This window comes from Magallana gigas, chromosome 7 (genome assembly GCF_963853765.1).
Source record: "Magallana gigas chromosome 7, xbMagGiga1.1, whole genome shotgun sequence".
NCBI classification, from domain to species: domain Eukaryota; kingdom Metazoa; phylum Mollusca; class Bivalvia; order Ostreida; family Ostreidae; genus Magallana; species Magallana gigas.
In genome coordinates, this window is record NC_088859.1 from 38,558,858 (window position 1) to 38,586,720 (window position 27,863).

Genomic DNA, 27,863 nt, shown 5'->3' on the forward strand with positions numbered 1-27,863 from the left:
TTTCCCACGACATCGAATGCATGCGAAGAAAAGGGGGGGGGGGCTGGGGAGGGGTGGTAGCATTGTTTGTTATTATAAAATGGGTTCATCATATTTATTCACATATTTGATTAATAGACATGCTGTTAACAAAGAACAGTACTGCTATTTCCATCTGTATGTTTTCCCAGTATTAGCCTATCTCTCATCGTAATTTATAACAGCACATACATGTAGCTATAAGGACTGTGTTATAAACTTTGGGAAACATGTTTTATTTAAAAAAGGTATTATAATTTTTGGTTTAACATATTCATCAATTGTAAAAATGCATTGGTATTTAAATTGATTTAGTTTTTAAAATTCCCTCAAATTATTCAAAATGGCGGCTCTTGAGACCGGAAATGCCCAGTTTTGATGATCGGTTAATAAACTAACAGGTTGTAAGGAAAGAAAATATTACTAAAATTTGTTTCAATTAAATGCAGAATTCTTTAGATAATATTAAGTAAATAATATTGTTTTTTAACCAAAATAAATTTTAAAGATTTATCCCGGTATTAATCGTGGCTGTTTCGTGATTGGCCAAAATTTCAAACTTTGACTTTCGTGAATTCTGATTGGACAATTGCCATTCCGCCATCAAATTTTGAAATGGGCAAAGAAGACAGAAGTTGTTGTGAAGATTTTCCTGATTTTTTCAAGAAATATGCAGAATCACAGCGTGTTGTATGTAGTAATGAAACTGCAAGCAGTGGTTTCATTAAGATAGACATGCTTAAGACCTGGATGATATGGCTTTAGTTGTGGATGACCATTTCCATTCAGGGTAAGTCTGATGTACAAACAAGTCATTTTAAATAATTCATTTCTGTTTGCTTATCTCAATTTCTATATTATTGCTTTGCACTTAGAAATGAATTACATTTGGAATATTTCTAGAATTCTAATAAGAAGTGCATGATTTTATCATCTATATCAAAGTCTATGCAGCCTTGTATATCTAGTGATGTACTTTCTATATGTAATCATTATGGCCGACTCTTTTAAAAAGAGTATTATTGTATTGCAGAAAAAATCCCAACCAAGTCCAGCTAGCAGACTGTACACCAGATTGAAGATACATCATTAATACAAGATGAAAAAAGTAAGTGTGTGTGTTTATCAAGTTACAGATATACAGATTTTAAATTTTTAACCATATATTATGAATATCTTTTAGTAAATGAATTATTATAAATCTGAGAATATAATGGCAACTGCTGTATCAATGTTGACTTTTTTTATAGAGGGGAGGGGGGGGGTACCAGGTCAACAGAGAATTGAAAAGTTTTACTGATATTTATAATAATTTAAGCTACATATATTGAAAATTGTCAAACTGTTTTCAATATTATTGCCTTCTTTTAGATTAATGGAGGACGAGGATAATACTATGAAAGAGATCAGATGCAAGAGCAACCGTTCCCATAGAAATACATGCAGCCATGTAAACAGAAACCAGTTTTCACCTGCCAGGTGCTGGTCACATATATATTCAACTTGGTATGCTATATAATTTTCTGTTTTAAGTATAAGGTAGTTGTCAAGGATTTTAACAATTACAATGAAAGTACATGTAGTAAGAAATTGCCATAATGAAACATTCTTTTTTATACAATTTAGGAACAGATTCAAGAAACAGATCCAGTTGTTTGCTGATAAATTACTGCAGGTCATTGGTATCATCTAGAACCAGGACTGTTTTAAAAATCATACTTGTATGTTTGGAACAAAATCATGCTAGTATATGTTAGGAATTTAACCTAAAACATGCTTTATGAAGGTTTTTGTCAAATTTTGGTTTACAAAATAATGTTTCTCAAACTTTCTATTCAAATTTAGCAAGAACATTAGACACACATGTAATCCCAAATGCTTTTATGTTAGATTATTGCTTTATTTAAAAAACTTGCATATAGGGTCTGTAATGATTTGAGATAATTATGTAAACAATAAAATGCTTTCTTTGGTGACATATGCGGGATATGAATGTAGCGACATTGCAGAAAAAATACATTACCCGCATTAGCGAGTTATGTAAATTTTTTCTGCAATCATTGCTCCCTTCATTACCTGCATGAATCGTCAAAGAAAGCATTATATTGTTTATATTTACATCTTTCTTTTAACAAATTAATAAATTGTTTGTAAAGAGTAAGTTAAATTTACTATATTATTTTGAATGTGCATCAGTACGTTAGCTAAAAGAAACAGCCAAATTGTCTTCAATGGGAATGTGAGTCTGCATTGATATCCTGATTATTTCAGTGATTTTTCGACCAATCGTTGAACAAGGCGTTAACTAAGTTTCCATAAGAAATGGAGGAAAGCATACTCATTAGATGTAAATATAATACAGTAAACATATTGATTAACAAAAATATTGACTTGTGTTCTTCTGCTCACATGAACAGATATGATTTTAAATTCCTATTAAAGAGCAAAAACAATTTGATGAAAAGTTCATGTCAACATTAGGGACTTTTTTTTCATCAGTATAACACCTGTACATGTACCTGGGTTTTTTTTTATCTGAAGTTTATGATACAGATAGATATTTTTTGCCTACATCTGTAATTTTTCTGTGTAACTTTTCTGTACCTAAATGATAACTTTTTTGTACCTACCTCTATAACTTTTCTGTACCTAAACAATAACTTTTCTGTAACTATATGTATAACTTTTCTGTAACTATATGTATAACTTTTCTGTACCTAAATGATAACTTTTCTGTACCTAAATGATAACTTTTCTGTAACTATACGTATAACTTTTCTGTACCTAAATGATAACTTTTCTGTAACTATATGTATAACTTTTCTGTACCTACATCTATAACTTTTCTGTACCTACATCTATAACTTTTCTGTACCTAAATGATAACTTTTCTATACCTATATGTATAACTTTTTTGTACCTAAATGATAACTTTTCTGTAACTTTAATTTGTAACTTTTTTGTACCTAAATGATAACTTTATTATAACTTTTTGATAACTTTTTTATACCTATTTATTTTTATGAAAAAAATAAATTGTCAATAGTTACACTCTAGTTATGACTTTTTTGTACTTAAGCAAAAAGTTACAATATAGGTATAACTTTTTGATGCTAATTTGGAACCATAATTGATCAGATGGTTCCAAATTGTGCTAACTTAGTTATGACTTTTTTGTAACTTTTTAAGGGCTCATAGGTATAACTTTTTAGTGCTTTTTTTTGGTATGGGCACCCAAGAAATTTTTTTAATGTTATGATATTATGACTTGATATGCACATTTTTGTTTTTGTACTGCCTAAATGTTAATGTCATGTATTTGGATATGTCATACTTATAACACTGCATGGTCAGTTTATTTTTTCCAAAAACATTATGTATATGTTAGTGTAAGCACAGCTATTACAAGTACATGTATTTTAACTCAGCTAATTTTTTTTTTCATTTCAGCTCAAAACGAACTCTTGTTACCACATTACTTTTACCTGTTGATTCGTATGGTTTCAGCTCTTGAGGTTAACCTGTCACCTCTACCCACATGCATAGTCCTTGTGTTCTACAGACTATCTACCGGTATTTCAAATTAAAACGGATAATGCATGAACAATAATGGAACTTTAAGAAAGCATCATGCCCTATTGTGGTTTGTTCATGTTTGATAAGAAATTATAAAAAACAAAATTAAGGCTGTTTAAAGAAATATGATTGTTGTGAAAATTTGTTTTTCAATGAAAGTATGCAATTATATTTCCTTCATTTTTTATTTTATCAAGATATTTAGATGTCTTTACATAATTGAAAAATCACCCAACTATTTCCAATTGTCTCCATTAAGATTACATGTAGGATATGTAAATGTACATTTGACTTTTGAATAACACCTGCAATGATAATTACTTTTGAAATGAGCAAGAAACAATCTCTTTTTATCCTTTTAAGGTATATGTGCATTAAAAAAAGTAGACACAACATGTCAAATTTTAACATTTTTAATGGAATTCTCCTCCGCCTCCAGCTACCCGGGTGTGTTTGAATTTAATTTTATTTAAGGCAGATGTTGAACTTGTTGATCTTACTGTTTTAGCATGGTTAAAAAGAGACAAGAAACCAGAATAGATTAGATATTCAATAAATATGATTGTTAGCTTACCTTTTTTCATGGAAAAAAGAAATCACATGCAAGAATACATGTCTATTTAATTATTAAAATGCTACAAATCATTCAAGAAATAAAAAAGATCAAATTTTAGTATCATTAATGATTGTTTTCAAATATGTGTGAGAAATGACTCAAAGAAATTACCACAAGTTTCATAAAATTAGGTAAAAGATTTCAAACCATGACTTTTTATGAAAATCAAAAGATAGGGGGAGGGTATACATGTAAGGGTATTTCTAAGTGATGTGATGCTTTTATCAAGATAATATCATGTAGATGTATGTTGTATTGAATAAGGTTTCTTATTAATGGTGGTTGAAAAATAATTGACCTCTAAAAGGTCAGGTAAAGATGTTTTACTATGGAGAACCCTGTAAATCTGTGTTGAGTAAAAGAAATTGAATATGGTGGGTTCACTTAAATGGCCATATGTTTATTAAACCTCAATGGAATTGTCAATATGTAGTATACTTTTTTCTCAGAATTGCATTAGCTTTCTTATTCTAAGACAAGACATCTGTTCATAAAATGTACTAAGTTAAAGGAAGCAAGGGACAGATTCGGATAAAGTACCCGTTAATATTTTTGTAAATTAAGGTACATCACTACACCTAGACTTATACTTTTTAAGACACTACGTCACAAGATGGCGATTTAAATGTTTTGTTGAACTCTTCATATCGTTCGATTGGGTTGTATATCGTCATAGCTCAATGGTTAAAGTATTGGGTTTCTAAACCATTCGAGTTCGAGTCTGCCTAGAGCTTTTGTTACTGTTTATTGAATTAAATTTTTAAAAATGTACTTGTTCATTTAAAATTGCACATTTTTGCCTATTTGACTTAAACACTTCTTATCAATTATGATATCTATCATTATCAAGTAATTTTCTGCTGATTTGTCAATTGAGAAAATATTTCAAGGTGTTTTGAGCCACCTTAAGAGATGCTGTACTTGAAGGCTTATGAGTGTTGCTAAGATTCATAAAATGAATTTTAATGATTATCATTAGAGGGATCTCCCTTGTTGGAATTGGTATGCAATATGAAGGCCCCTAATGTTTAATAAGTACATGAGAATTGAATGGTGAAACTTGCGGCTAAGACTGTTGTGTTGACTATACACTGTGAAATTGCAGGTTACAAATGGGAGGTTATATAACTCGAAATTTATGTGGATGGGACATTATATACCTAATTACTGGGTATGAGGATGATAGCAAGTTTATTGTCTTCCAAGACAGCCACTATTTCATGGGGCGAAGCCAAGTGAAATAGTTGCTGTTGAGGGGGACAATAAACTTTCTGTCATCCAAATAGTCAGTAAATAGCTATAGGTATTTTAATTATTATTTTGAAGAAAACTTTATTTGTTGGCGATGCAGAATTTCTTGATTATTAACAAATTAGAATTATCGGACTTTGAATTTAATGTTGTGATCGGATTATATCAGAGGTGTTCCGAGTTTAAAAAGGAGGGAAATCGTATGCTGCCGGTGAATACTTTCGTTGACTATTCACCATGGACAGATACCATAGAAACTATTTCACAGTTAGATGGAATAGCATGTTTAATCATTTTAATTTTACATAGGAAATATTCACAGAAATATAATAGACTGTACATTGGTAAGTTTCTGACATTTGATGGTGCAACAAGCACACAGTTTGGAAGGTCAAAGGTGACATCTTTTGTTTCCGACTCCTTTTCGGCTTTATAACTCAAAAAGTTTATAACCGATTGAAATGAAACTTTCAGAGATTGTGTGCAACTATTATGCCTCAAAAATTCTAAAGTTTCTTTAAAAACGTCACTTCAGTTTTTACGTTACGTCATTTATAAAATTTTAATAAAGTCATTTTGATGACTTCGATGTTTCATGAAAACGCTTTGAGATAGAGGCTTGGAATTTTCAATGGTAATAATTTTGTCGATTTACCACTGTAATAAGGCTGGAAATGAAAATCTGTCTCTTCTGGTCGAATCCGGAAGTGAATCACTTTTTTCGAAAAATTGAATTTTTTTATCAAATCAAAAATGAACATGTGTTTTGTATAGCTTATTAAGCTGAATCTAACACTGAAAACCGTTTTAAAATTGGACGATGCATTACAGAGATATCGGGGTTTAAAAATTGATTTTTCCGGAAATTTTGATTCCACATCCTTGGTTTAAAAAATAGCGAAATGTTTTTAAGTAATATTAACTCGTACCAAAAATAATTGTTAAGTCGTACTTGAACACATTCGGATTTTTTTTGTTAAGTCGTTCTTGAAATCAGAAAGGTTTTTGTTAAGTCGTACTTAAAATCATTCGGATTTTGTTAAGTCGTACCAGGAACAATTAGATATTTTCATCTTAGTAACTCTTGTTATTGGTTCAAGAGCTTTGCTTCTTACAGGAACTTCCAGCTTTACTTCCGACATTAACGGAAGACCCACTCGTTGCTTTGCAACGAGCTTTGCTCTAGTTCTTTTTATTTTTTTCCAACTCAAATATTTCAAAAACGCTTCCATCGATTGTTTTGAAATTTGCAGGTTTCATGTGTATCTGAAAGATCTCTATGATATGAAAAAATTATTTGATGACGTCATCAATTTCGTCAGATATTGACGTTTTTCACGTTTTAAAAAGTGATTTTGTCCGGAGCTTTTCTCATTTTTGTTTTAAGGTAAAGCTTTGAGATTTACAGAGAAGGTAGAACTATCGTTTTACTTATGACATAAGGCTGGAAACTCAATTCGGACACTTCCGGTCGAAACCGGAAGCAAAACCAATTTTTTTGAATTTTCATGTTTTTCAATTTTAAAACTTTTACGTACGTATCTTACAGTATTTTTCATGCTGAGTTCAAAACTGAAATCCTTTTTTGAATCGGACGATGCATTACAGAGATATCGGGGTTTAAAAATTGATTTTTCCGGAAATTTTGATTCCACGTCCTTGGTTTAAAAAATAGCGTTATATTCAAAGTAAAATTAACTCGTACCAAAAATAATTGTTAAGTCGTACTTGATCACATTCGGATTTTTTTTGGTAAACTCGTTCTTGAAATCGGAAAGGTTTTTGTTAAGTCGTACCTAAATCATTCGGATTTTGTTAAGTCGTACCAGAAATAATTCGATTTTTTTCATCTTTTTATTTTAGTTACTTTTGTTATTGGTTTAGGAGCTCTGCTTCTTACAGGAACTTCTAGCTTTACTTCCGACATTAACGGAAGACCCACTCGTTGCTTTGCAACGAGCTTTGCTCTAGTTATTATTATTATACTTTTTCTTTTTTTTTCTGACTCCTTCTCGGCTTTATAACTCATAAAGTTTCCAACCGATTTTAATGAAACTTTCAGAGATAATGTGAAACTATTATCCCTCAAAGATGTTAAAGTTTTCTTGACAACGTCAATTCTGTTTTGACGTAACGTCATTTTAAAAATTTTCAAAAAGTCATTTTGTCCGCAGCGTTTCTCAAAAACGGTTTGAGATAGAAGCTTGAAATTTTCAATGGTTATGACTTGGTCGATTTACCTCTGTAATAAGGCTGGAAATGAAAATCTGTCACTTCCGGTCGAAACCGGAAGTGAAACAAATTTTTCGAAAAAATGAATTTTCTGATCAAATCAAAAACGAATATGTGTTTTGTAGAGCTTTATAAGCTGAATCTAACACTGAAAGCCGTTTTAAAATCGGGCGATGCATTACAGAGATATCGGGGGTTAAAAATTGATTTTTCCGGAAATTTTGATTCCGCGTCCTTGGTTTAAAAAATAGCGTAATGTTTATAGTAAAGTTAACTCGTACTAAAAATAATTGTTAAGTCGTACTTAGAGACATTCGGATTTTTTTTGTTAAGTCGTTCTTAAAATCAAAAAGGTTTTTGTTAAGTCGTACTTAAAATCATTCGGATTTTGTTAACTCGTACCAGGAATAATTCGATTTTTTCATCTTTTTATTTTTGTTACTCTTGTTATTGGTTTTAGAGCTCTGCTTCTTACAGGTACTTCCAGCTTTACTTCCGACATTAACGGAAGACCCACTCGTTGCTTTGCAACGAGCTTTGCTCTAGTTCCCTATTCTTTTTTTTCTTACATATTTTGTGTACACGATTTCTCAGAAACTACTCGGTCGATTTACACGAAACTTTCAGATCTGATAGATATTGCTCTGAACCTTATTGGAAATTTTTTTTAATGTAGACGTCACTTCCGGTTTTGAGATATTAGGAATTCAACGATTTTTAGAGGGTCGGCTTGTCCACGAAGGATCTCATAAACTAAAAAAGATATTGAGTTCAAAATTTCAGGAATGATAGTTAAAAGCATGTAGATATGCAATAGGGCAATTATAATTTTTTAGCGCAAAAGGCGCCGAAGTTCGGTAGGGCTAAAAAAATGAATCTTAAAAGCGTTGTGATTTTGCATGGTTTTCTTCGATTATCTTTTTTCCTGGAAATATTTTGTTAAGACATGTAGAACAAAAAAGATTTATGTTTAAAATATCTTTCATTTGATATCAAGTTAGGGACTTAGAGTTCTTGAAAGTTATCGCTTCATAACTAAAAAGCCGTTAAGATTTCAATATGGCTGTTGCTGCAAAAGTTGTTCATTATGATCTTAATAATGTCGTAACAATAATATTTTGTTCGGGTATTGCGTAATATGAGTGTAAAAAGCTAGACTTGTTACCATGTGTTTGTGTTTTATTTCAATTGGCAAATAAACGGGATATAACGAACATAAAGGGTACCAGTTTACATTACGGAAATTGTTTGAACATTTTAGTTATTTGCTAGTAAAACACATTATGGATAAAAGAACCTCTTCTATGCTATGCATTTGAGTCGCATTTAAAATCTAGCTCGATTCCGAGCTGTGTATGTGAACAATTACGTATCCGATCCCTTGCCCGCGGCCGAGAAAATAGGTCGCAGCTTGACTAGCGAGCGGTCTGCCGTTACCTAATACACAAGATTTGCGTCTTGCTGTAATGCACACATGGGTTTATTTATGTAGCTGCTAACTCAAAAATTCCGATTTTAACGACTTTAATAGTATATAAAAAAGATTATACCTTTACCTACTACCATCTTATATTCGAAAAGTGTTTAAACACTTTAATTCTTTTCAAGGGAAACACGTTATGGGAAAAAAAACCTGCTTCTTTGCAATGCATTTGAGTTGCATTTAAAATCTAGCTGGATTCCGAGCTGCATGTATGTATACAATTATTTGCATCCAATCCCTTGCCCGCGGCCTAGGAAATAGGTCGCGGCTGTACTAGCGAGCGGTCAACCGTTATCCAATACACAAAATTTGCGCCTTGCTGTAATGCATCCATGCATATGGGTTTATTTATTTAGCTGCAAACAGAAAAATTCCAATTTTAAAGATTTTACCTACTTCCATAGACAGTGTACCAGCTTACATGCGGAAAGTATTTAAACAGTTTAATACTTTTCTAGTAAAACACATTATGAATAAAAGAACTGTTTCTATGCAATGCATTTGAGTCGCATTTAAAAATCTAGCTGGATTCTGAGCTGTGTATGTAAACAATTTTAAGTATCCGATCCCTTGCCTGCGGCCGAGGAAATAGGTCGCGGTTGGACTAGCGAGCGGCCTAGCTACCGTTATCCAATACACAAGATTTGCGCCTGGCTGTAATGCACACATTAGTTTATTTTTTTGCAAAAGATTATACCTTTACCTACGAATGAATGCTGTTTTGGTCTCGTAATTTAAAAAAAGATAGTACGACTGTCATTGAAAAAAGGTGTTACATAATTGTTCTTTGTGATATTGTCTTTGTCATAAAATAGTTCTTTCGTTTAACAGATTGTGAACATTTCAGCGTGGTTTATAAAAAGAGGATGAAACGACCACGAATTTTGACAGATTTGGCTACAAAGAGTGTAAAAGAGATGGATAAAAAATAATATATAATTTATCTACGTTTGCCATAAATACAAAATTTTATCATAAGAATATTTGAAAATTTAGATCCGCCGAATATTTCTATTTCCCTTCATTGTTAGATACTGATTTGAAATAACGTTTCGAGGTATAATAAGTGGAGAAATTTTTATTCAGCTGCATGTTCCGATTGGCCATTACTTCTTTGTTAGATCATTCATTTGGTTGGCATGGAAAATTATTTGATACTCGTATTTACACGGAATTGATAGCCTTTTAACGTTAGAAATATTCAAAGTAAATAAATATAATTGGGCATACAAAACCCCCAAAAATACATCATGGGATAGTTTAGAACGGTTAACTGTTTGGTCTCATCCTTCGAATGACCGGGTTTATTCATCCTGCATGTTTTGCATCAATTATAAACAACGTAAACTTCAAAACTATATAATAAATGAACAAATGTACACTTTTTAGCTCACCTGAACCGAAGGTTCAAGTGAGCTTTTCTGATCACCCGTTGTCCGTCGTCCGTCCGTCCGTCTGTCTGTCTGTCCGTCCGTCTGTAAACTTTTCACATTTTCAACTTCTTCTCAAAAACCACTGGGCCAAATTTAACCAAATTTGGTACAAAGCATCCTTATGGAAAGGGGATTATAAATTGTTAAAATAAAGGGCACAGCCCTTTTCAAAAGGGAGATAATTGCGAAACAGTGAGTATAGGGTGCATGTCTTTAAAAATCTTCTTCTCAAGAACCACTGCACCAGAAATGCCAATATTTACACAAAAGCTTGTATATATAGTGAAGATTCTAAATTGTAAAAATCGTGACCCTCAGGCCAAAACTGGGGCCCCAGGCGGGGTTCAAAGTTTAACATAGAAATACATAGGAAAATGTTTAAAAAATCTTCTTCTCAAGAACCACTGCACCAGAAATGCCAATATTTACACAAAAGCTTGTATATATAGTGAAGATTCTAAATTGTAAAAATCGTGACCCTCGGACCAAAACTGGGGCCCCAGGCGGGGTTCAAAGTTTAACATATATAGAAATACATAGGAAAATGTTTAAAAAATCTTCTTCTCAAGAACCACTGCACCAGAAATGCCAATATTTACACAAAAGCTTGTATGTATAGTGAAGATTCTAAATTGTAAAAATCGTGACCCTCGGACCAAAACTGGGGCCCCAGGCGGGGTTCAAAGTTTAACATAGAAATACATAGGAAAATGTTTTAAAAGTCTTCTTCTCAAGAACCACTGCACCAGGAATGCCAATATTTACACAAAAGCTTGTATACAAAGTGAAGATTCTAAATTGTAAAAATCGTGACCCTCGGACCAAAACTGGGGCCCCAGGCGGGGTTCAAAGTTTAACATAGAAATACATAGGAAAATGTTTTAAAAGTCTTCTTCTCAAGAACCACTGCACCAGGAATGCCAATATTTACACAAAAGCTTGTATACAAAGTGAAGATGCTAAATTGTAAAAATCATGACCCTCGGACCAAAACTGGGGCCCCAGGCGGGGTTCAAAGTTTAACATAGAAATACATAGGAAAATGTTTAAAAAATCTTCTTCTCAAGAACCACTGCACCAGAAATGCCAATATTTACACAAAAGCTTGTATATATAGTGAAGATTCTAAATTGTAAAAATCGTGACCCTCGGACCAAAACTGGGGCCCCAGGCGGGGTTCAAAGTTTAACATAGAAATACATAGGAAAATGTTTAAAAAATCTTCTTCTCAAGAACCACTGCACCAGGAATGCCAATATTTACATAAAAGCTTGTATATATAGTGAAGATTCTAAATTGTAAAAATCGTGACCCTCGGACCAAAACTGGGGCCCCAGGCGGGGTTCAAAGTTTAACATAGAAATACATAGGAAAATGTTTAAAAAATCTTCTTCTCAAGAACCACTGCACCAGAAATGCCAATATTTACACAAAAGCTTGTATGTATAATGAAGATTCTAAATTGAAAAATCGTGACCCTCGGACCAAAACTGGGGCCCCAGGCGGGGATCAAAATTTAACATAGAACTACATATGAAAAATGTTTAAAAATTTTCTTCTCAAGAACCACTGCACCAGGAATGCCAATATTTACATAAAAGCTTGTATATATAGTGAAGATTCTAAATTGAAAAAATCGTGACCCCCGAACAAAAGTGGGGCCCCAGGAGGGGTTTAGATTTTAACATATATAGGAAAATGTTTTAAAATCTTCTCAAGAACCATCGTGCAACTGTTTGGGATATTACTATGCATACATGTACATCCTTAAATAATGTAGATTCAAAAAATTGTAACTCCCGGACAATTGATGGGCAGCAAGAGGGGTTCAAAATTTAAACATTTTAAAAAACAAAGGAAAAGTTTAAAAATTTTCTTCTCAAGAACTACAATGTTTTAGTTAGTGGAATATCTATGCATGCATCCTTCGCTTATGTAGATTCATAATTCGTAAAATCGTGACCCCCGGACCAATAATGGGGCCCCAAGATGGGGTCAAAGTTTATTATAGAAATATAAAGGTAACAGGTTAAAAAATCTTCTTCTCGAGAACTACAATGCTTCAATTTGTGAGATTACTATCATGTGTACAACCTTGGATAATGAAGGTTCGACAGTTTTAAATTAGTGACCCCTGGACTAATACTAGGGACCCAAGATGGGTTTAAAGTTAAATGTAGAAGTACCGGTATATATGGAAAATGTTTAAAAATCTTCTTTTCGAGAACTACAATGCATCAATTTGTCAGATAACTACGTAAGCACCCTCAGATAGTGTAGATTCGAAATTATAAAAGCCGTGACCTCAATCTAATACTGGGGCCCCAAGAGGTGTTCAAAGTTTAGCGTAGAAATATAGAGGGAAAATGTTGAAAAATCTTTTTCTAGGGAACTATAATGCTTCAGCTTGTGAGATAACTATGCAATCATCCTTAAATAATGTAGATTCCAAATAATTAAAACTTTAGCACTGGACTAATACTGTGGCCCCAAAAGGGGTTCAAAGTTTAACATAGAAAGATATATTGAAAATGTTTTTAAAAAGTTCTTCTCGAGAACTATAATGCTACAGTTTGTGAGATTACTATGCAAGGATCCTCAAATTGTGTAAACTCTAATGTAGTGGAACCAAGAGTTAACTTTCTAAATGTTCTGTACAGTCTGAGAGTTATTCCTCTTGAAGTGGAACTCTTCTACGTTCAGTTTTTCAGGTTGTGTACGTGCGGTCCCACCGCAGTGCTACACATTTTCATTCCTATGTTACTATTTATGTTGTTCAAGCCAACCATAAACCTCGGACCATTACTGGGTCCCCAGAAAGGGGTTCAATGTTTAAAATAGAAAAAGCATATGCTACGAAATGTAATGTTACAAGGAACTGCTGTTCAGGTGAGCGATGTGGCCCATGGGCCTCTTGTTTTTATCAAATAGTCATGCTGTATACTTTATTTGTTATTGTCAAAATTGTAATACAATCATACTAGCTTCGGCGTGAGGGGCAAGTTTAAACACGAGGCGATATAACGTGAAACCCTTTTATGTCGTTTATTTTGTAGTTAATGTGTACATTGTACGGTAAAACTTATCTAATTCGGTGGATAAAAAAACTTGAACGGAATGGCCAACTTCATTTTAGAGATAGTTGTTGCAAAATAATTATAGTATTTAATGCAATAGGTCTTGATCGTGTATTGTTGCAAAATTTTCAATTCTTTTGAAATATATTAGATTCCATCGATCTTGTTTACGGTACCTATTTTCATTTTTTTTTTTTGGGGGGGGGGACAATAAATCCATAACGGAATACATACGATGGAAATCCTTTTTCAGTCAATTCATCGTAATTGATAATTTTTCAAACATCCGATTAACCTGAAAATTCTTAACCGGAAATTGTTTAAAAACATTAACAAGGTGGCTGAACTAACTAATGGCGAGAACTGTTATTATGCAGGAAACAATAGATAAATATTTATATAAATGAGAATTTTATATATAAAAAATTGAGAATTTTGACAGAATAATGTGCAACTCTGTACGTGTACCCATACAACGGGGATAACAAACGATATCGGCAGTCCTACTCATGTGGTATCCTGAATCATGGCCCTAAAAAAATGGGGTTAACTATAATCTACCTATCTAATTTTGGCAAAAAATGCATATTTTATTTATAACAAGACTTAACGGTATAAACTGAAATGAGCTGCTAGTTTGGATCTATATTCACAGTTGTTTAAATCAATAGCTACGACAGAAAAAATTGTCGATAATTGAGCATTAATAATCTCGCAGAAGGCCGATCGATCGATAAGTGACCGGTGTCGTATAATTTAAGGTCCGCCCTGTAAAATTGTCCGGGGCGGACCATAAATGTTAACATTTAAGGTCCGCCTTTGCACTAAAAGGGTCCGGCCCGTATAAGAAAAGGTCCGCCTAACATAAAAGGTCCGGGTATATTTTTAATTTGTATTTTTTTCTCAATTTCGAGTATTTTGTTATAAAATAAGTGGCATCATTTTGTAACTCTTTAAAAGGAGCACTTACCCGAGGTGAGTTGGTAAACATCCATCACACAGTGTAAATGAAAATACATTATTTTAAATGTACATGTAGTTAGGACACACATAAACAGTTTAAAACTGGTGGGTTTTTTTTATTTCAACATTAATTTTGCCAGTCGATCTTATAAAAAACAGGAAATGAAACTGATTGGTGTCATTAATAAATAAAACAATGGCTTCGGTTAGGTGTTATATACACACACACCACCCTGCAGGTGTGAGGGGTTCACACCTTCGAATTCAGGTGTTTGACTTTTTGAAATGATCATGTAAAGAATGGATATTTTATACGTCCTTTTTTTGCACATCTTTCCAAGACGATACACGCTTAAAAACGTGACCCATTACAAAATTATAAGAAATTAAACACAGTCCTGTATGATTAGTAAAGAGCCACATTCCTTCGGATGTCTTAAAAGAATTTAAGGGGATTCTGTTCCTTAAAAATAAAATATTTGTGTGAAAGGGCAAATGTTGACACTCCGTCCGGTAAAATTTTATTTTAAATTCCTGCGTGCTACACTCACATATAGTATTAGGTTTTTTTCTCACAAGTATCATATAAACATTATGAAATGCATCCCTCGCCCAAAAAAGAATAAAAAGGCCATTAGATGAAAATCAATACCGTCAGACAAATAGGACAAACCGACCGTAATATTTTAAGATTATTTCAACGAGACACTTTGGATTTCAGGCCTTTGTCACATTTTTAAAAAGTCGTCGGATAAACTCAATTATAAATTTGTTTTACTACAGCAACTTCTCTTTCTTAACATTACATTAAGTTTCCGGTCTTTTTAGTGACACAATACATGTATATATACATGTACCGGGTCTCATTCCTTTAATTGGAATATCTTACGATGAAAATCAATTATTTAAATACTATTATAAATAATGTGTAACTTTAATCTGAATAAATTAAAAAAAAAAACCTATGCTAAAGTCACTTTTATGTCCACTCCAACAGTAAGAAGATCAAGTGAAAAATATCACTACAAGAATCAAAATTAAAAAGTAGGGAGTGGGGGGTGGCCTTTCCCTGATGCTATGTGCCTAATGGTTAGGTCTAACTTTGCAAAAAATGTGGAGCCCCCCCCCCCCCCCGGTTCCGATGTCTATGCCATGTATGACTATGCAGTTCTTTTAACGAGGCGGACCTATTCTTGAACTATAATATTGGGTCCTACCTCTGAAATAAAAGATCATCGGGTCAACATACTGTGAATTTTTCCGCATATAGCATTTCAATGGGGCGGACTTTTTCTTGTACTATGATATTGTGTCCTACCCTCTGAATAAAAAGTAGTTATCGATAAACATCCATACATTATTAATATGTATTTACCTACTAGTACTTAATTCCTTGTTGAACTACATGTACTGACATGTTGATTTTTTTTCAACGAGCAGACCTTTTCTTTAGCGATATTTTATAAGATCATCGGGGTAAATCAAACCAAGTATTAATATTAGTATCAATTATCTGCATCCAGCATTTCAACAGGCAGACCTTTTCTTGAGGCATAATATTGGGTCCTACCCATATATTGAAAGAACATCGGGGTCATTCAAAGCAAGTATCAAATTGAATATTTTAATTTTCTGCATTCGGTATTTCAACAGGCGGGCATTTTCTTGAACCACAGTATAAGGTCCTATCCCTAATATAAAAGATCATCATGATAAATCAATACAAGCATCAATATGAATATTAATTATCTGCATTCAGTATTTCAATGGGGCGGACCTTTTCTCGAACTATACTATTGGGTTCAACCCACTGAAAAAAAGATCATCATTAAATGAAAGTTAATGCAAGTGTCAACTTGATTAACTACATGCATTTCCTATTTAACAATGATACATGTACCATTGCTGCATCGAGACTGATCTTATCTTGGGATATGAAATTAGGCACTTTTCCAACATGGAAGTCAGAGAGAGAGAGAGAGAGAGAGAGAGAGAGAGAGAGAGAGAGAGAGAGAGAGAGAGAGAGATTAATCTATACCAATGAAAGACTGCTTCTCTTAGACACTATCCCTTTTGATAAGGACATCAATATTTTACTCCACGGAGATACATGTTTTTCTTTAAACCGCAAGGATATTGTTTTTTAAAGGCAGTTTCAAATATATTTCTGCATTAAAGCGCTTTGTAACATAGCAATTTTATCACAAATTATACACTTTGCACCTACATGTTGTTATTTTCTTCCTCAACGCAATTTTTGAAAGTATCAGTTCTGTCTTTAATTTTTAATAAATTTGCTTTCAGAGAAATCATAACTTGGACATATCAACAATTTGAATTTTGTAAACTTTACCGATGGAAACGGATTTACTTATCAAGTATTACTTGTAACCAAATCCTTGCTTAATTACATGTATAATATATACTATATATTATATACATTTAAAAGTATTGTACGTTTGATTAAAGGAAGTAGGAATAAGTCTTTGAGAATAATGAGGTGATCAAATACTGTGGGGAATAAACAAGAGAGAGAGAGAGAGAGAGAGAGAGAGAGAGAGAGAGAGAGAGAGAGAGAATATTATTACAACATTATCACTTTCATTACTTTTTTAAACACTTTACCGGTAGTCGGTTAAAACATGCTTTTTAATTATAGGTACAAGTATTATCTAATTAATTTCATTTGTCTTTTCACGTCCTTACAACTACCACAGCTACTTATGTACACTATATTGTCAACGTATACCCTCTGTTACGGTAATCAACATATGCGACCTTTTATTATTTATCTTAAACTAGTGATAAATTTACCTAGATATCATGAATTATTAGTATATTATCATAACTTTCTGGTCTACTGAAAATTAAACAAAGCACAAGCTAAAAAGATAATCTTAGTTGCGAAGAACACTATACAACGGAGACATTTTTTTTTCTTTCTCAGCTCAGTGGTGTATTCTGATTAGCACAGGTGTGAATGCCTGCAGGGCTTCTTTTACCCGTGTTCACCTGTTGTGAAACCCTCTGCTAATACATTATACACACCGGGAGAGGGACTACATGGTGTGCAAATTATCGACAAATTAAATACTCCTGGTTTTCTTTTTTCAGATTCTTAAACAATTGGTCAAAATCTAACCCGCTATCAATATCTGATATTCCACAAAGTAATTTATTAAAATAATACGGTCATACATAAACCATACGCAAATGGCCGACTGGATTATGTAAACAAAGACATCTTTAAGATACAAGTACATTAGCAATAGAGAATAATTAATTCATTTAACTTTAATAAATGACTACGGGTAGGACCTTTTCTTATAGGGGAAAGCCTGACCTTAAATGTTAACATTAAGGGTCCGGCCGGACCATTTTACGGGGCGGACCTTAAATTATACGACACCGGACTACGGGGGATAACTCTCACTTATTATAAGCATCGCGGCCGGAATAGACAAGATCCGGATTGCACAACATTTTTTTAATAATACACAACATCCGGATTCTACAAGTTTCAACATATATATTATTTTTTCATTGAAATAAGGCTTAATTGACCAGGAAAACTACTGCAACGTATATCATTACACACAGACTTAGCAAAACCATCGTTTAAAAGCGTACAAATATTTTATCAAAAATCGGACTAAGCAGCTTTAACATTAAGATTTACGTGTGTAAGACACTCTATTTGTCATGTGCATGATCCTGGGCATGAATTATTTTCAATACTTGTTTATTTCTCCAAAGTGATCTCTAATTCCATTCACAACTGTTGTCATTTAAAATTACGTGGGGTAAAAAATTAAAATTTTGAGTCGATCTCTGTTAACTGTTATGTATCGAAGAAATCTATTGATTTTATCATGTGTTACGTAATGAGGTAATTAGATTTTCAGGGGTCAAACGTTGAAAATTTTGATCACCAATATATCATTTGATATTTGACCTTTCATTTGATATCAAGAAAAGGGGGCTTGCCTCTCAAATTAAGGGACCAGAGGGCTCTAAAGTCTTTTATCTATCGCTCTTTACTGAGAGATATTTTGTGAAAGCAGAAATGTTATCTTAGTAATGTATCCAAGCAATGTAATGATTTTATCATGCGTTACGTAATCAGAGGTTTTCAGAGGTCAAATGTCCAAGATTTAAACACCAATATATCAGAAATGAAATATTTTACATGTAGATGACAGGTTGCTCAAAATGATCTACTAAACAATATTCAACCTTCAAAATATCGTTAAACGGCCCCTATAAGGTGATAATGAATTGGTCCGTAAAACTTTCTTTCCTATATATCTCAGGAACAGTAACAAATTTGTAAACACGTGTTAAAAAAATATGTTTCAAATTAAAAGACATTTCATATGATATCAAGTAAAAGGGACTGACCCCTCAAATTATGGATCAAGATGGGCCTAAAGTCTGTTATCTATATAGTCATTTACTGAGAGATGTTTTAATAGGCTTTAAAAGCAAAATAAGGTATATGGCAACGCACTTTGAAAAAATTACGCAGTTTGAATTTTTTTTTTATATAACATAACAATTTAATGATCTTCTCATGCGTTACCTAATTAGGGGTTTTAGGGGCCACAGGTAAAAAGTTTAATCTTTTCTATCTCAATTGAAAGAATTGCAAGCATTTAAAAAAGCAACGTAAGAGAACTTATAAAGCATTACAGGAAAGCATTAGTACTCAACTACTATTTCCAGATCATATTTTGTTGTCAAAATTTAAGTCCATGACGTCAAATCCGTTCAAAAAATCGGACGGAAGACCTCCTCGTTGCTCGCAACGAGATCGTGTCTAGTTATTAAGGTCTTCCGTTTCCAACGGAAGACCTTATTGTTTTCGTTCGGTTTCTTTTTCCCTATTCTACTTCTTATTAAGGTCTTCCGTTTCCAACGGAAGACCTTATTGTTATTCTTCGGATTCTTTTTCTTCTTCTTCTTCTTTTTTTTTCTTACGGTTTTTTGTGCACGCGATATCTCAGAAACGGCTCAACCGATTTGCACGAAATTTTTAGATCTTACTAACTATGTTGTGAACCTTATCGGAAATTTTTTTGGTTGATGACGTCATTTCCGTTTTTGAGATATTGGCCTTTTAATTATTTTTAGGGGGTTGGTTTGTCCAAGAGTGTTCTCATAAACTATAAAAGATATCGATTTCAAAATTTCAGGGATGATAGACAAAAGATTGCTTCTCTGAACAAACGCATTCATATTTTCCTAGCACAAGAAACGCCGGCGCTCGGTAGGGCTCGAAAATTTAGATAACAAAAGCGTTCTAATTTTGCTTGGTTTTCTTAGTTTATCTCTTTTCTCGTAAATATTTTGTTCAGACATGTAGAAGAAAAAAGATTAATATTTACGAGATCTTTTGTATGACATCAAGAAAAAGGGACTGGCCCCTACAATTAGGGACCTAGGAACCTTTAAAGTTTTCACTTTATAACTCAAAAGCGGTTAAGATTTCGATATAGCTGTCGCTGCAAAAGTTGTTCATTATGATCTAATTAATGTCATAACAATAATATTTTGTTCGGGTATTGCGTAATATGAGTGTAAAAAGCTAGACTTGTTACCATGTATTTGTGTTTTATTTGGCAAATAAACGGGGTATTAGTGCGTATAACTGACATAAAGGGTACCAGTTTATATTACGGGAATGGTTAGAACATTTTATTTATTTTCTGGTGAAACACATTATGGATAAAAGGTCTTCTTCTATGCAATGCATTTGAGTCGCATTTAAAATCTAGCTCGATTCCGAGCTGTGTATGTGAACAATTACGTATCCGATCCCTTGCCCGCGGCCGAGGAAATAGGTCACGGCTAGACTAGCGAGCGGTCTACCGTTATTCGATACACAAAATTTGCGCCTTGCTGTAATGCACCCATGGGTTTATTAATTTAGCTTCAAACAGAAAAATTCCAATTTTAAAGATTTTACCTACTTCCATAGACATTAATCCAGCTTACATGCGGAAAGTGTTTATAAACAGTTTAATACTTTTCTAGTAAAACACATTATGAATAAAAGAACTGTTTCTATGCAATGAATTTGAGTCGCATTTAAAAATCTAGCTGGATTCCGAGCTGTGTATGTAAACAATTTTAAGCATCCGATCCCTTGCCTGCGGCCGAGGAAATAGGTCGCGGTTGGACTAGCGAGCGGCCTAGCTATACCGTTATCCAATACACAAGATTTGCGCCTTGCTGTAATGCACACATGAGTTTATTACTTTGGGAAAGATTATACCTTTACCTACGAATGAATGCTGTTTTGGTCACGTAATTTAACAAAAGATAGTATGACTGTCATTGAAAAAAGGTGTTACATAATTGTTCTTTGTGATCTTGTTTATGTCATAAAATAGTTCTTTCGTTTAACAGCGCATCGATTGTGAACATTTCAGCGTGGTTTAAAACAAGAGGGTTAAACGACCACGAATTTTGAAAGATTTGGCTACAAAGAGTGTAAAAAAGATGGATACAAAACACAAGTGCGATTATATCTTGTAGGAGATCAAAAAATATATATAATTAATCTACGTTTGCCATAAATACAAAATTTGATCATAAGAATATTTGAAAATTTAGATCCGCCGAATATTTCTATTTCCCTTCATTGTTAGATGCTGATTTGAAATAACGTTTCGAGGTATAATAAGTGGAGAAATTTTTATTAGGCTGCATGTTCCGATTGGCCATTACATCTTTGAAAGATCATTCATTTGATTTGCATGGAAAATTATTTGATACTCGTATTTACACGGAATCGATAGCCTTTAAACGTTAGAAATATTCAAAGAAAATAAATATAATTGGGCATACAAAACCCCCATAAATACATCCTGGGATAGTTTAGGACAGTTAACTGTTTGGTCTCATCCTTCGAATGACCGGGTTTATTCATCCTGCATGTTTTGCATCAATTATAAACAACGTAAACTTCAAAACTATTTACGAACAAATGTACACTTTTTTATCAAATAGTCATTCTGTATATTTTATTTGTTATTGTCAAAATCGTAATACAATCATACAAGCTTCGGCGTAAGGGGCCAGTTTAAACACGAGGCGAAATAACGCGAAACCCTTTTATGTCGTTTATTTTGTAAATAAATGTGTACATTGTACGGTAAAAACTTGTCTAATTCGGTGGATAAAAAACTTGGCCGGAATGGCCAACTTCTTTTTAAAGATATTTGTTGCAAAATAATTATAGTATTTAATGCAGTAGGTCTTGATCGTGTATTCTTGCAAAATTTTCAATTCTTTTGAAATATATTAGATTACATTGATCTTATTTACGGTACCTATTTTTATTTTCATCTTTTTTTGGGGGGGTGGGGGGGGGGGTTATAAATCCATAACGGAATACATACGATGGAAATGCTTTTTCAATCAAATCATCGTAATTGATAATTTTTTCAAACATCCGATTCACCTGAAAATTCTTAACCGGAAATTGTTAAAAAAAACATTAACAAGTCAACAGTGGGCTGAACCAACTAATGGCGAGAACTGTTATTATGCAGGAAACAATAGATAAATATTTATATATAAATGAGAATTTTATATATAAAAAATTGAGAATTTTGACAGAATAATATGCAACTTTGTACGTGTACCCATACAACGGGGATAACAAACGATATCGGCAGTCTTACTCCCGCGGTATCCTGAATCACGGCCGGAAAAAAATGGGGTGAACTATAATTTACCTATCTAATTTTGGCAAAACTTGCGTATTTATTCATAACAAGACTTAACGGTATAAACTGAAATGAGCTGCTAGTTTGGATCTATATTCACAGTTGTTTAAATCAATAGCTACGACAGAAACAATTGTCGATAATTGAGCATTAATTATCTCACAGAAGGCCGATCGATCGATAAGTGACCGGACTACGGGAGATAACTCCCACTAATTATAAGCATCGCGGCCGGAATAGACAAAATCCGGATTGCACAACATTTTTTTATAATACACAACATCCGGATTAAACAAGTTTCAACATGTATACTATTTTTTCATTGAAATAAGGCTTAATTGGCCAGGAAAACTACTGCAACGTATATCATTACACACCTACTTAGCATAACCATCGTTTGAAAGCGTACAATATTTTATTAAAAATCGGACCAAGCAGCTTGAACATTATGATTTACATGTGTAAGACACTTTATTTGTCATGTGCATGATCCTGGGCATGAATTATTTCCAATACTTGTTTATTTCTCCAAAGTGATCTCCAATTCTATTCACAACTGTTGTCAATTAAAGTACGTGAGGTAAAAAATTTAAAACTTTGAGTCGATCTCAACTGTTAACTGTTCTGTATCGAAGAAATCTATTGATTTAATCATGTGTTACGTAATGAGGTAATTAGATTTTTAGGGGTCAAACGTTGGAACTTTTGATCACCAATATATCATTTGATATTTGACATTTCATTTGATATCAAGAAAAGGGGACTTGCCTCTCAAATTAAGGAACCAGAGGGCTCTAAAGTATGTAATCTATAGCTGTTTACTGAGAGATATTTTGAGAAAGGTCATAAAAGCAGAAATGTTATCTTACAGTTATGTATCCAAGCAATGTAATGATTATATCATGCGTTACGTAATCAGAGGTTTTCAGAGGTCAAATGTTCAACATTTAAACACCAATATATCAGAAATGAAATATCTTTTGAAATGCAGTATAGATGAAAAGATGCTCAAAATGATGTTCTAAACAATATTCAACCTTCAAAATGTCGTTAAACGGTCCCTATAAGGTGATAATGAATTGGTCCTTAAAACTTTCTTTCCCGTATATCTATGGAACGGTAACACATTTCTAAACAACACGTGTTGAACAAAATATGTTTCAAATTAAAAGACCTTTCATTTGATATCAAGTAAAAGGGACTGACCCCTCAAATTAGGGATCAAGATGGGCCTAAAGTCTTTTTATCTATATAGTCATTTACTGAGAGATGTTTTTAATAGGTTTCAAAAGCAAAATAAGGTATGCAACGCACTTTGAAAAAATTACGCAGTTTGAATTTTTTTTATTTAACCTAACAATTTAATGATCTTCTCATGCGTTACCTAATTAGGGATTTTAAAAGCAACGTAAGAGCACTTATAAAGCATTACAGGAAAGCATTAGTACTCAACTACTATTTTCAGATCATGTTTTGTTGTCAAAATTTAAGTCCATGACGTCAAATCCGTTCTAAAATTCGGACGGAAGACCTCCTCGTTGCTCGCAACGAGATCGTGTCTAGTTATTTTTCTTTTTTTTTCTTACAAATTTTGTGTACAGAATTTCTCAAAAACCACTCGACCGATTTACACGAAACTTTCAGATTTGATAGATAGTGGCCTGAACCTTATTGGAAATTTTTTTTTACCGATGACGTCACTTCCGGTTTGGAGTTATTCAAAATTAAACGATTTTCAGAGGGTCGGCTTGTCCAGGGGTAAACTCCTAAACGATTTAAGATATTGGGTTCAAAATTTCAGGGATTGTAGACAAAAGGTTGTAGATCTGACATGTGGTATATATATTTTCCTGTGACCAAAAGCGCCGAAGCCCGCCCGAGCTCGAAAATCACGGTTAAAAAAGCGTCGTGAATTTTCGTGGTTTTCTTTCAATATCTCTTTCCTCGATAATATTTTGTTATAACATGTAGAACAAAAAATCTTTATAAAGTCAAGGGCCTTCATGGGACATCAAGAAAAAGGGGCTGACCCTTCAAATAAGGGGCTGAGGGGGCTCTAAAGTCTTTTGATAATAACTTTTTACTGTGAAATATTTTGTGATACGCTATAGAAGCAATTATCTTCATTCTAACGTTATTCACCTACACATGGCAATTATTTACTCCTTTGTCAGGTAATTAGGGATTTTAAGGGGCCAGAAGTCCAAAACTTTGATGCTCAATATCTCAAAATGGAGGCAAATTTTGAAAAGCAATATTGAGCAAAAGATGCTCAAAATATTGAGCTAAACAATATGCATCCATTATTTCTTTGTTATGCGGTCCCTAAAAGGAGTTACAGGTTCGGCCCCTAAAACGGCCCTCTCCAAATATTTCGAGAACGGTACAAAATTTGTAAACACTTGTTGAACAAAATGTGTTTGAATTGACAAGAGCTTTCATTTGAAATCATAAAAAAGGGGCAGGCCCTTCAAATAAGGGGCTGAGGGGGCTCTAAAGTCTTTTTTTTGATAACTTTTTACTGTGAAATATGTTGTTGTACATTATAGAAGCAATTATGTTTATTCTAACGTTATTTACCTATACATGACAGCCATTTACTCCTATGTTTCGTAATTAGGGATTTTAAGGGGCCAGAAGTCCAAAACTTTGATGCTCAATATCGTAAAATGGAGGAAACTTTTCATAAGCAATATTCAACAGACGATGTTCAAAATATTGAGCTTAACAATAATCAACCATAATTTCTTTGTTATGCGGTCCTTAATGAGATTTACAGGGTCGGCCCCTAAAACGACCCTGTCAATATACCTCGAGAACGGTACACATTTGTAAGTACTTGTTGAACAAAAAGTGTTTGAAGTGACAAGAGCATTCATATGAAACCAAGAAAAAGGGGCTGGCCCTTCAAATAAGGGGCTGAGGGGGCTCTAAAGTCTTTTAATGATAACTTTTTACTGTGAAATATTTTGTGATACGTTATAGAAGCAATTAGGTTCATTCTAAGGTTTTTTTACCTTTACATGGCAATCATGTACTCCTTTGTTATATTGAACAAAAGATGCTCAAAAGATGCTCAAAATAATGTGCAACCATATATTGTTTGTTATCTGGACCCTAAAAGGAGTTTTAGGACCGGATATCAAAACGATTTTCCCCGGATATCTCAAAAACGGTAACCAATTTTTAAACACTTTTTAGCGGTACACAAATATACCTCTTTACTAAAATGAATGAAAAGGAGCTGATCCCTCAAATAAGGGACACCAAAGGGATAGATAGTCTTTCACTCATTACCCTTAGATCTTTTAGATCCCGCCTCCTTTTCAAGATACGTTTCGTTGTCAAAGATCAAGAGTAAGGTCATTCCATATTCTAAAAATCGGACGGAAGACCTCCTCGTTGCGAGCAACGAGATCGTGTCTAGTTAAGGTCTTCCGTTTCCAACGGAAGACCTTATTGTTTTCGTTCGGTTTCTTTTTCCCTATTATTATTATTATTTTTATTTTTTTTCCAACCAATATTGTGTACGCGATTTCTCTAAAACTACTCGACCGATTTACATGAAACTTTCAGGTCTAATAGATTATGATCTGAACCTTATTGGAAATTTTTTTTAATGATGACGTCACTTCCGGTTTTGAGTTATTTACAATTTAACGATTTTCAGAGGGTCGCCTTGTCCAGGGGTAAACTCCTAAACGATTTAAGATATTGAGTTAAAAATTTCAGGGATTGTAGACAAAAGGTTGTAGATCTGACATGTGGTATATATATTTTTATGTGATCAAAAGCGCCGAAGCTCGCCCGAGCTCAAAAATTACAGTTAAAAAAGCGTCGTGATTTTTCGTGGTTTTCTTTCAATATCTCTTTCTTCGATAGTATTTTGTTATAACATGTAGAACAAAAAATCTTCATAAAGTCAAGAGCTTTCATTTGACATCAAGAAAAAGGGGCTGGCCCTTCAGATAAGGGACTGAGCGGGCTCTAAAGTCTTTTGATGATAACTTTTTACTGTGAAATATTTTGTGATACGTTATAGAAGCAATTTTTGTCATTCTAAAAGTATTCACCTATTCAAGGCAATCATTTACTCCTATATTACATAATTAGAGATTTTAAGGGGCCAGAAGTCCAAAACTTTGATGCTCAATATCTGAAAATGGTGGAAAATGTTGATAAGCAACATTGAACAAAAGATGCTCAAAATATTGAGTTTAACAATAATCAATCATAATTTCTTTGTTATGCGGTCCTTAAAGGGAGTTACAGGGTCGGCCCCTAAAACGACCCTCTCAAGATATCTCGAGAACGGTACAAAATTTGTAATTACTTGTTGAACAAAAAGTGTTTGAATTGACAAGAGCTTTCATTTGAAATCATGAAAAAGGGGCTGGCCCTTCAAATAAGGGGCTGAGGGGGTCTTTAGTCTTTTGATGATAACTTTACTGTGAAATATTTTGTGATACGTTATAGAAGCAATTATTTTCATTCTAACGGTATTCACCTACACATGGCAATCATTTATTCCTATGTTACGTAAATAGGGATTTTAAGGGGCCAGAATCTCCAACACTTTGATGCTCAATATCTCAAAATGGAGGAAAATTTTTCTAAGCAATCATATTGAACAAAAGATGCTCAAAATATTGAGCTTAACAATGTACAACCATATATTGTTTGTTATCTAGACCTTAAAAGGAGTATTAGGACCGGATATCAAAACGATTTTTCCCAGATATTTCAAAACGGTAACCAATTTCTAAACACTTATTAGTGGTACACAAAAATACCTTTAACTAGAATGAATGAAAAGGAGCTGATCCCTCAAATAAGGGACATTAAAGGGATAGATAGTTTTTCACCCAATACTCTTAGATCCCACCTCCTTTTCCGGATACGTTTCGTTGACGCAGATCAAGAACAAGGTCATTCCATATTCTAAAAATCGGACGGAAGACCTCCTCGTTGCTCGCAACGAGATCGTGTCTAGTTATTATTATTTTTTTTCCAACCAATTTTGTGTACGCGATTTCTCTAAAACTACTCGACCGATTTACATGAAACTTTCAGGTCAGATAGATTATGATCTGAACCTTATTGGAAATTTTTTGAATGATGACGTCACTTCCGGTTTTGAGTTATTTACAATTTTACGATTTTCAGAGGGCCGGCTTGTCCAGGGGTAAACTCCTAAACGATTTAAGATATTAAGTTTAAAATTTCAGGGATTGTAGACAAAAGGTTGTAGATCTGACATGTGGTATGCATATTTTCCTGTGAGCAAAAGCGCCGAAGCTCGCCCGAGCTCGAAAATTACAGTTAAAAAAGCGTCGTGATTTTTCGTGGTTTTCTTTTAATATCTCTTTCTTTGATAGTATTTTGTTATAACATGTAGAACAAAAAATCTTTATAAAGTCAAGAGCTTTCATGTGGAATCAAGAACAAGGGGCTGGTCCTTCAAATAAGGGGCTGAGG

The 27,863-nt window shown here is 33.4% G+C and overlaps 1 long non-coding RNA gene across 1 annotated transcript; it reads left to right on the forward strand.

The window, feature by feature from the left end:
* The first annotated feature begins 258 nt into the window (after positions 1–258).
* On the forward strand, positions 259–3,067 carry LOC117680789 (uncharacterized). Its single transcript, XR_010707924.1, has 4 exons — positions 259–808; positions 1,052–1,126; positions 1,390–1,524; positions 1,645–3,067. It is a non-coding gene; the product is annotated as an uncharacterized lncRNA (long non-coding RNA).
* Positions 3,068–27,863: the final 24,796 nt, after the last annotated feature.